Genomic DNA, 11,335 nt, shown 5'->3' on the forward strand with positions numbered 1-11,335 from the left:
ATGAAGTTTTAAGACGGGTAGAGTTTTTAAGTTGCTCTTCGTTTATATCACCAAGCATAATAACATTTTGGTTCATATCCAAGGCATTGCCAATATTAGATTCAAGGTATTTCAACAAGAAACATCCGAGTAAGGGGGATGATACCAGCAGCAAAGTAGAGCGGGAAGTAGCAGCCAGTATTAATTTCAATCTATAATTAGTGCAAACGTGGAGATTCTAATTCAATAACACGTCGCGACAGTAAAGACTCATTTACATAAATTAATAAGCCGCTGCAGTGAGGTGTAAAATATTTAAGGCGTAAACGAGCAGCAAAACCTGCAATTGTTAAACACTATCGTGTACAAAATCAGTTGGATGGGTTCAGTAAAGCATAAAATGTAAAACAATATGCAGAATATTTGCTAAATAATCAAGTTTGTTGCGTAATGACAGCGCGTTCAAATGCAAGACACTAAAAGCCTTGTTATCCGGTCCTAGATTTAGCTTACTATCTCCTGATAAAAAGTAAAAGGAAACGTGAAGAGGCAATTAATAACAGATCCATTTGAATGAAAAACTGTCGAAAAATGCAGCCTGATGGTGTTTGCTTAAAAATCGGAATCAGTACCACGTAGAATAAAATGTAACTACTTTTTGGCCGTCTATTCGAAACGAAACAATGGAGGGCCTAAAGAGATTATTTTTAATGCGTATATATCAAAATATATCAAAATTAAGTCAGCAATGTACCCTGAGAGTTGTCGATAAGCATAACGACAGCATAACATGTTAAAACATAAATAACATCAAAATCATCAATATTCGAAACATAGCTAGACTAATCCCCAGTTAAAACGGTTATTATCTGATTATTGACAGAGCATTAAGAGTGCTTAATGTGAAACACTCTTAATGTGAATAATATTACTGAAAGAAAAACGTGGATCATTACGTGATATAGCATGTTCATCCGTTGTATCGACCCTCTTATTACTCATAACGGGTTTAGCGGGTTTAAAATTAATAATTAATACATTGAATTTGTATTTGTTTTGTTGATTATCATGTAAGCTGTCAATTCGAGGTGAAAGACCGAACAAAAATATTAACGGTATCGGTTTACATTAACCGGACTTACCTCCCTCTGCTGCTCCATGTCATTCGAGCGCTGTCTCATTGTACCGCCACTCGTGATTGGTTGCTTTTTATTATTGGAAAGGGCAAGAGTTCATGCTACAATTCAGTTCGCAAAGTGAAGTTCAACTTCTGAACGTAACAGGGGCAACGAAAAAGTTAAAAAAGTAACTCGGTTTAGGATATCAAGTAGTTTTTTTTAAGTATATATAATCAATTTGTAACAGAAAGCGTATTCAAACATAAAATACACAATTCAATACACAATTGTAACCAATAACAAATGAACAATTAAACCAACAATAAACTATTTAAGTCAATGTTTTCCAACGGTAAGGTTAATTTCACAAATCGTCTTGACATTTTGGACAAAAGAATTGACTGTTCCGCCTCACGACCCGAACTGAAGTGCAGAATGCAAGATGCACCCAATCATCGCACTTGTCGCACTGGGCCCAATTTACAATCTTCAGACAAGGTTGATTGCGTAGTGTAGGCGGTGTGATCTGGTTGCACATACAGCACGGAATGTCATCGTCCAATTCTTCATCTGAGTCAGTCAGATCAAGAAATTCATTTCGAATGGGATTTATCCCACTTGTTGATGGCCCCTGAATTTCACGAGTTGGTATGGCATTCAAGGTGTCTTGGCTTTCATTATTTTTTTTCAATTTGTTGTCCCGATGTTTTTGATATTGTTTAAGTTCCGAATGAAACACGTCATTTGTTATTTCTTTTCCACCAGATGACGGCTTCTTCACCGTCCCATCCTTTTGTTCATCTTTCTTCATGCGACATGAACATTTACACATCGGACATGCTTTGTTGATAGAACAAAGGTCCTGCGATGTTTTGATGTGTTGTTCCATGAACAGCTTCACTGCTTATTCTCCGCCTTTTAAAGCCTTCACTTTTCCGATTGAGTTCTTTTCGCGAAAGCTTTCACAAGGGAATAGTTTTTGTTTTGGCACAACATCATTTGCATAGGGGAAAATGCCCGACTTTCGGAAAGCCGACTGTATGTTTGCGGGTGTCATTGACCTTAGGTAGGCTTCACTAGCTAGTGCGCAAAGTTCATACCTAGTAATTTGCTGCCCCATGTTTTTTGTCAAAAACGATGCACATTCCGCATTGTAGTACGTTTTGAAGGGTCCAAAAACGCCTACATCCAAAGGCTGGAGAAGATGGGAGGTATGAGCAGGTAGCACAAACAGAACTACGTTATGGCTCTTGGCCCATTCAATGGTGTCTATCGAAACATGTGAAGCATGTCCGTCGTAAATCAACAATACATGTTGATTGGGATTGGCGTTCATGTTGCCGACGTGTGGAAGAAAGTGGTTTTGGAGAAATTCCTTAAATATTGTTCCATTTATCCAGCCGGACTCGGACATTGTGCAGTATGCTCCCGCTGATGCGCCGCTCATTAATGCAGGATCGAATCGCTTCCCCTTGAATATGAAGAACGGCGGGAGTGCATTTCCAATGGCATTTGCGCATCCAATTATGGTCGTTGTGGTGGAACGTGGTGAAGTTATGGTCTGTGCGTTGACACCAACGGGAGCAATAATGTTTGGAGGTCTGTGTTCTGGGGTTATGCCGGTTTCATCCATATTGAAGATTAAGTGTGGTTTGTCTAGGAGATTGTACGTTGTCAATGTGTTGAGTATATTTTTAAAGTAGATGTCAACAGCTTGCGGCGTTGCTGACTTGGCCCGTGTACTCTCCAGCCTCTTAGCTGAAAGCGAAGCGATTTGGTGTTCCCATCTGTGAAGAAATCCGTACAGCCAATTGTTGCTCATTGGTTTGTTGTTCTTTTTTCTTCCAAACGAGAAGACCAGGTCGCCTGCCAGTGTTTTTAGCCTCTCATTGGTGAGTCCGTACCCAAGCTGCGCTAGTGTTTCCACGTAATCAACAAGTACCCGCTCCTCATCGAGACTCAAAATAGGGGCCCCGCCAACTACCGCTTTATCGTGATTCACATGGCCAGACACCCTATCTCTAAGCGTTGTACGGGGAACACCAAACATTCTGGCTGCCGTTTTAACTTTAACGCCTTTCTCATTGACTGCTTTATTCGCGAGGTTCAATGACTCGATATCATATTGACGCCTCTTTATTTTATTTATTAAAAACCTATTGGGCTTTTCCTGAAAGGAAAATTTTATCTTTAAAATGTGTATTTTGTATTCACTCACTCACTCGCCTAGTCACTCACCCAGTCACTCACTCCCTAGCCCAGTCACTCACTCACTCACTCACTCGCCCAGTCACTCACTCACTCGCCCAGTCACTCACTCAATCGCCCAGTCACTCACTCACTCGCCCAGTCACTCACTCACTCGCCCAGTCACTCACTCACTCGCCCAGACACTCACTCAATCGCACAATCACTCCCTAACTCACAAAAGTTTAGTCACTAACCCTACTCATATGCACACACTTTTCTCAAAAACAATTTAGATCTTTATGGATTTATGGTCACGTCATAACAAATGAGAGTAAAATGACAGACAATTTGCGCGTTAATTTTTGGACGTGAATGTGGTGTATTTGAAGCGGTAGATTACAGCTACTGAACTATCGTATACATAAAGCATCTGGATGAGGTGAACAGGCAATGTCAAGGTTAGCCTAGGATGCAAAAAGATTCGCAGAAGTATACGGTAAATATTGGGAATTAAAACATTTTAGAGTGATAATTGCGAAATATTTTTTGAAACTCCAGTGTTTTTAATACGATTAAATGTGTTATACCTGTTTTTTTACGCATGATTTCAATGGTGAAAAGCAAAATACGTCTGCTTGCAATAAACGAACCGTATTCGGACAACTTCGGATAAGCGCGAGCCTTGATTCTTATCGATTTTTATTACTTGACGGTACGATGAGGAGGTGCGATACGATGAGAGAAAGTGATAATGTAGAAAAGAACACGTTTTCACTCAAATCCGTGAGTCCGAGAATCACTATTGATACTCAGTATAAGTGATTGGTTGCAATGCAATTTGGTAAACTGTTCAATGCGACCACAGTGTTCGCATGGTAAAAATATATGAATAATTCACGTGTATCATTCATAGTGGTTGATAAGCTAGAGGCTAACTCTAATGATAATTAATACTACTTCAGACACCCGGGACTTGGTGAAGCTACGTAGCAAAAAATGCATTCATTGTTCTCCAAAAAATATAACTCTTGCTCACTACAATTCATTGAAGATGCATTTAAGTAAAAACTTTTCAACGCGGCCACGATGTTCACATGATCAATACAAGCAGCTCCAAATCACACGTGTAATGACATAGAGGACATGAACATAAGCATATGCTTAATCTTATTAACAGTTTCTGTACATTCACTTGATTTCTACATTGTTAACATAATGCGTAAAGGTACACACAAGATGTTTAATGGAGATCCACGTCAAGGATTGGAGGGGGGTAACACAAGTATATTACAAACACGAGTACACTTATAAACAAATAATCACGCCAACAACAAAAACAAGTACACATTCAATAGGACGGATGATCATATTACATGATTTTTTTTATAGACAATACAGCACTGCCTCAGTTTCTCCAACAGCAAAAAATGTCCGCGACTAGAAAATGTTTAAATTGCGTTTATATTACACCGGGTCAATGCACCGTTTTAGTTCAATATCTAAAAATATATGACAGCATCATCAGGTTTGTTTATGATTATAGCATGACAGCAATTTGACAACTTTATAAAAGAAAATAAAACTTTTTTACAAACTAAAGAAGTAATAGCATCAATATTTATGTTGAGGACGTGCTTTGATAGCATATAACATATAGTAAAAAAGCCCATGTCGCCCGTAAAAATATGAACATATAGGCCTGTCGATACCTTATTCAGTTAAGTGGAAGTTCAACGTTGCGTACTGTCGGAGTTGTATGAATTTAAGCCGTCAATATGGTTGATTGTATGAATTTGGATTTCGACTCCTTGACTAGAATGTTTCCGTCGAATTTACCGTCGGATGACTACGCGCTAAGTAGGCGACCGGTTTTTCACGAGGGCCCTCACTATGGATAAGAAGTAGCTTCCATTGGAAGTTAGATCCTCATTGACAAACGTGTTGGTATTTTTTGAATGGCTTCTTCAGACAGAGACATAATCGATTCACTAAGTAATGGTGTTGTGGGCGACTTATTGATGGTCTGGAAATAATTTGTCCGCTTTAGGTCGGTTAAGTTTCAAGTGAATTTTACATTAACCAGATATCTAGAAATCAATTAGTCTGTACGTTTGACTGTTAAAACGAGTAGGAATATGGTCATATGGCGCGGTTATCATATTTTTATAGATAAAATACTTTCTATTCACCAGAATAACGTATTTTTGATCACTTTAAAAAATCCATCTCGCAATCACTCACAATTACTTGCAATATATTACTTTAAATAGCATATCACAGAACAATTTAGTCCGGAACAATCACAATCAATTTCACAGCATTTAACAACTATTCTAGCATAATTCAAAAGTCAGCTTCAGCTTTTTTTTCAAATCAAAAGCATTTTGAATATCATTCTACAGAGGCTTCAAGCAATAAAGCTATTTCTTTAGGTTAATGTAACATATTAACGATCTTTCGAACATCTCGTTTGTTTTACAAATTTCATAAACATCGCCGACTTCATAGGTCAATATCGTCTATAGATGTCTTTATATTGGAAGGCTACTTGGAATGTGGGCGTGTTAAAGAAGAAAGTAAATAACTGTTATGTTTTTAAATGTAGTATAAAATTTCGATATTTTATGTTTACTAGAGACGTGGTTGGATACCAGTATATACTTTTATGATTTATTAGAAGAATATTGTTGCTTTGTTAATGTCAGAGTAAGGTAAAGTTATGCTTTACGAAACAGTGGAGGCATTTCAGTTTTTGTAAAAAGTCACTCGACAAAAGGTAGGTTTGTAACACGAATTTGTTCGGATTGTATTGATTGTATTATACTTCATTTAAAAGTGAGCTGTTTCAAGTGTCCATCTGATATTGTTTTTTATTATATACCTGTTTAATGCTTTTAACAAAATACAGGTTGTATCAATCGTTGAAATAAAAAATCCCGTATTACGCTACTCGCTGTTTCCAATTCCGTATTACCATACTAGCCGGACTACTTCGACCCATTTAATGACGTCACATTACACGCATCGAAAATAGAAATATTTTATATTACGAAATATATTACGTAGTACATCGTGTGACGTCATTTCTGTGACAAAACACCATAGTTTTATCTAGCTCTGTAAGGACATGTCGGACGTGGTGTTTTTTAACAGTAAACTATGTGTTAAAAACGTATTTTGGAGTGTGTGTTTATCATGCATAAATGTATATTTCGATAGGAATACAATAAAATAGTTTGGTTTAAACTAAGTTTCGATAAAGACACGGAAGATAGAAGTGGAAGTGCATATCGTTTAAACATTTTTGTTATAAACATCGGATTAAAGTTGTCAACTTAATTGTTATAAAAATTGGATTAACGATGGCATTAAGGTAAGCGTGTCGGAAAACTGTGTTTTCCCGGTTCGAATGTTTACACGTTAATTTACATAAACTGTATTCATACGCGTCTTAAATAAACTATGGCGTACCGTTTTAGTCATTGTTTTGTCAGTTTTGTTAATGTAAAAAATACATTTGTTAACTGTTTTCGTTAGTTGTTGTATATAATAAAAGGAATATTACACTAGTCAATTGTTCCAAGAGTTTGTATCACTCTCGTGGCTTGTGCTATTTCGCATCACACTCGAGGCTCCGCCTCTCGTGTGATACGTCATCACACAAGCCACTCGAGTGATACAAACTCTTGGAACAATTGACTAGCGTAATATTCCGTATGTATATTACGTTTGTCTCGTCAGATATGGAATTACCTGTATCGACGAAAAGCTCTTATTGTTAAAAATATATATCCCGATTGTCTGTTATATCTTGCAGGTGATCTATGTGCTAGAACTAAAGCTATATTGGACTACATTCCTGCAGTTAACATTTACTTTATTTTTCATTAGGAGATAGACTTGGATACAGACGTGGATTCAGACATACTTTACTTGAACTATGCAGCGCTCATGGAATTCATACACTCAATGGGCGTGTTACTGGGGACCAAGTCGGGCTAGTTTACCTGATTATCATATTATTTCAATTGATTTATGTTTAACTTGTTACGAAGTTTAATATTCTGTTCATAGACGAATCTGACCATATCACTATTTGCACGATACTATTTTTTATAATAAAAAAATAGCAGCACGAATGTTGATTAACATTCTTCTCATTGCATTCATGATAACATCACTGATGATAATATTAAACTTGCTAAATTTAAATAGAATGAAGCGATTGGGGATAGATTTGTTGAGACTTTTGTTAATATGCATAACAGGTACAATGATAACATTTTACATTAAACTACTGTTGATGTAAACCAAGCTCTTCAAAAAATAGCAAATCTCATAATCGATAAATTAACCGCCGCCATATTGGTTATCATGTGACTCGCTGCCATTAGGTTACTGAAGAATTTGGCGGACTACAGCGTAATCTCTCTCTCTCTCTCTCTCTCTCTCTCTCTCTCTCTCTCTCTCTCTCTCTCTCTCTTTCTCTATTTCTATATGCATTTATATAATTGTAAAGCTTATATCAATATCTAAAGTCTGAAGTTAACTTTGCGATTTTAGCATAAATAGTGCCCGAGATATTTCTTGCGAAAATTTGAACGATTTAAGGCCGAGGTAGACAATTTTATTGAAAAGTAGATATCTGCCTTTATTGAAACCTTTATTTTTTCTTTTTAAAAGCCGTACCTTTATTGTTCCGGAGATACTAGTAAGAAATACTGTAAGATTCAATACCCTTTTTTATTGAATAGTACTTATGTTTGTTTATCTAAACATGTTATATTTCGTTATTAATATTTCCGTTTTAAGTGTCATTTTAAAGGTTATGTAAATATCTATTGACTAAATGAAGTTTTTGATTTGAACAAAAAATAGTCCTGAAATATGTATAAGCGAACCTTTGTAAGATTTCAGGTAGAGGCAAACTTTTTATATTAAAAGTATGCATATAGTTAAGTCTAAAACTTAAGTGATTTTTATAAATATATTTTATTTATTGCACTCAAGCTTAATCACCAATCTTAAGCCGGAAATTATTTTTGTGATTTTAAATGATTTTAAAAGTACCGGAGCTATTCATCAGCAAGACTGTGAAAGATGTAAGATTTTTTTTATTGAAAAGTATAAGCTTTTGCCTAAAACTCAATTTTTAAATAATCATTTAAGTAACGTTTTACAGGTTATATCAGAGTCCAACGCCTGAAATAAACTTTGTTTGTGTTCTAAATAATAACTAAAATAAATGTTTTCTTAATAAACTCTAAATTTAAGATAAAAATGTACAACACGAAAAAAACTGGAGCCTTAAATAAACTTAAATAGCTACAATTATGTTCTCTACATTTCCCAAACATGTCTTTATTAAAATTTCGTAATAAAGTAATAATTTACGATACAAAAAATAAAAACACGAACAATAAAACGTGACGTTTTCGTTAATTAATTACAGATTATCAGTTTAACTAGGATACTGGTTTTGAAAAACATCTGTGATAGTCCCAAGTTAATGGGTATGCCCGTGAAACCACATGTCTGCACATGTGTAGATATCGTTATTAAGATATCACGCGTAACCTTCAAATAACATGTAAAATGGCAATCAAGACCTAATTCATACTGAGTTGTATTACTCTTAAAAAATGTTAATTGATGATCAGATCGAAAACAGAACCTATTTTAATCTTCAAATAATACGATAAAATCGTTTCGTTTCCCTGTTTTTGTTCTTTAGTACCATAATGGCGGCGCGTGCGAATATTCGAGGGCGGTAATCCGGGAATTATCAATTTCTTGGATTGCCTATAGTCTTGATTTATAAAACTGCTGTAGGAATCATGAAATAGAACCAAACGACGTTACGTTTATGAACGGCAAGATAAACGATAGTGGGATTATGAATGCAATATTTTGAAATATTGTAAGTATAACGCTTTGAGAAAATTATGTTTCACAAACTAAAGGGACGATTTTCTAATTTACCTTAATGAAAAAAGGACATTTTAAAGTAATGTTAAAAAAACCAGAATGATAAATTCCAACTTAGAATTTGGCAAATGAGATGAGTCTTATAGATTGTTTGTCTTATACGTTGATTTTCAAAATGCCTATGATGGGATATTGCACTATAAATTATTTAACATAATGCACAAATATGTTTAAAAGGAAAACTATATGAGGTCATTGTACTCTTATTTACGGATTCGCGTGCGTGTCATAAGTATGTGCAATGTAGTTTGCTGAACAATATGAGAAATGAGACACAAACTAAAGGGTCATTTTGCCACACATAGTATTTCTTTAAAAGTGATAAATATCAATGCAGATCCATATACTAGCCAGGAAATATGAGAAATTGTGTTAAGATTGGGATTTTGAACATGTCAAACCATTACACTCCCGGGGCAATGCTGTTGCTTAGAGATGTATTTAGACAATCAATTATAGTTTCACAAAATATTTATAAGCCAATCGACATCCTTATCTTGCAATTCTCGAGTACAGAAATTCTCCACTTGCTTGCGTACATTCATCGTTCAATTACTCATGAGTAGGGAAATGCGATATTGCCAGTAACACAAAAACATCTGGAGCAAAACGAACAAAATCACAAACTGATCAAAGTCAAGATGTCAAAATCACAAAATATTTCAAAGGCAAGATACGACAAGCATGCAAAACCACTTAAACTAAAATCGCGACCGTTTGTTTAAAAATGAAAAACCATTGCATATTTTCGATCCACAATCACTACCTATCAGTAGCAATCCTAACCATATCTCAACTCGTGACATACACCAACAAAAGAAGCAGCAACAACAATATGCATCGGTACCAAAATATAGTAGCAACCGAATTCAGGCAGGGAAGCAATATGTCACTAGAAATGGCAGAACAGGCAAACCACCTCGACCTGTGTTATAACTGTAATTTGATTTTATAATGTGTATGTTTAATATTGTATTTGCATGGTTATATCCTCATGAAAAATTGTATGTCATATGCGCAAGTCATAATATTCTTATGCTGCAGTAATTTGTTGAAGGTATCAAAGTATTGAGAAAACGGGTAAATAAACAGGTGTATTTGTCAAGTGTTAATTTATTTCTTTTCCTGTGAGAAAGTTATATTTTGGATTTTATTTCTACAGTATTAATTGGTTATTTCAACAATGTTTACACACGATAAGAACAACGCCACACTTTGTTTCATTTTAGAGAGAACGTGAGCAATGTTATCAGGATGTTCACATTAACCCGCAGTGTGTGAGAATAATTATCAGTGGTTGCACCAATTAAAGTGTCTGTAAAACTTTTGGTATAGCTGAATACAAGATTTGGTTATATGATAACCATTGAGAAAAAGATACAGATACATATTTTCACAAGAAAACATTTATTTGCAAAGAAGGGAGGTGTTAGATATTGTCACGAAATATTTAAATGGACATTATTGCGTTACACTGAAAACGAGATCTCGTAAGAGTTGTCTCTACTTTAAACTTTTAATTATATGATTATATTTCATAGTTTGTTATACACTTGTAGCTTGGGTATGAATGAATAAACATGTAACGACATACGCCTCGCGTTATATAGTATTGCGTTAAAATAACGCTTCAAAATTGACCAAAAATGGTAGGGCCTTAATTGTTACGAAGCTAAAAAGCGAGTTCAAAATTAATCGTAATAAGTGTAAAAGATAATGCAATCTATTTTAGTTGTAATTGTCAGAAAACAACATTCATCGTTTGTTATAAATACATTTAATTGTGCATCAGACAGTGCTGTTGTTCTCATTATTGTTGTTTTGGTATTATTGCATAAACTCTACATATAATGCCCTCTGGCGAGATGCATAAACTTGACAAAAGGAGGGCTTGAACGGGAGAAATCGTGTATTAACAAGGCGATTCACGTGCCGTTCAAGCCCTGTTATGTGTTTTTCATATCCATAAAACTGGCACATTCCTGAGATGGTGACGTCACAATGAATTTCTGGTCCACGTGCGTTACTTCCCTTATTGATGGCTGACCGAGAAGCGCGTC

This window comes from Dreissena polymorpha, chromosome 16 (assembly GCF_020536995.1).
Source record: "Dreissena polymorpha isolate Duluth1 chromosome 16, UMN_Dpol_1.0, whole genome shotgun sequence".
NCBI lineage: Eukaryota > Metazoa > Mollusca > Bivalvia > Myida > Dreissenidae > Dreissena > Dreissena polymorpha.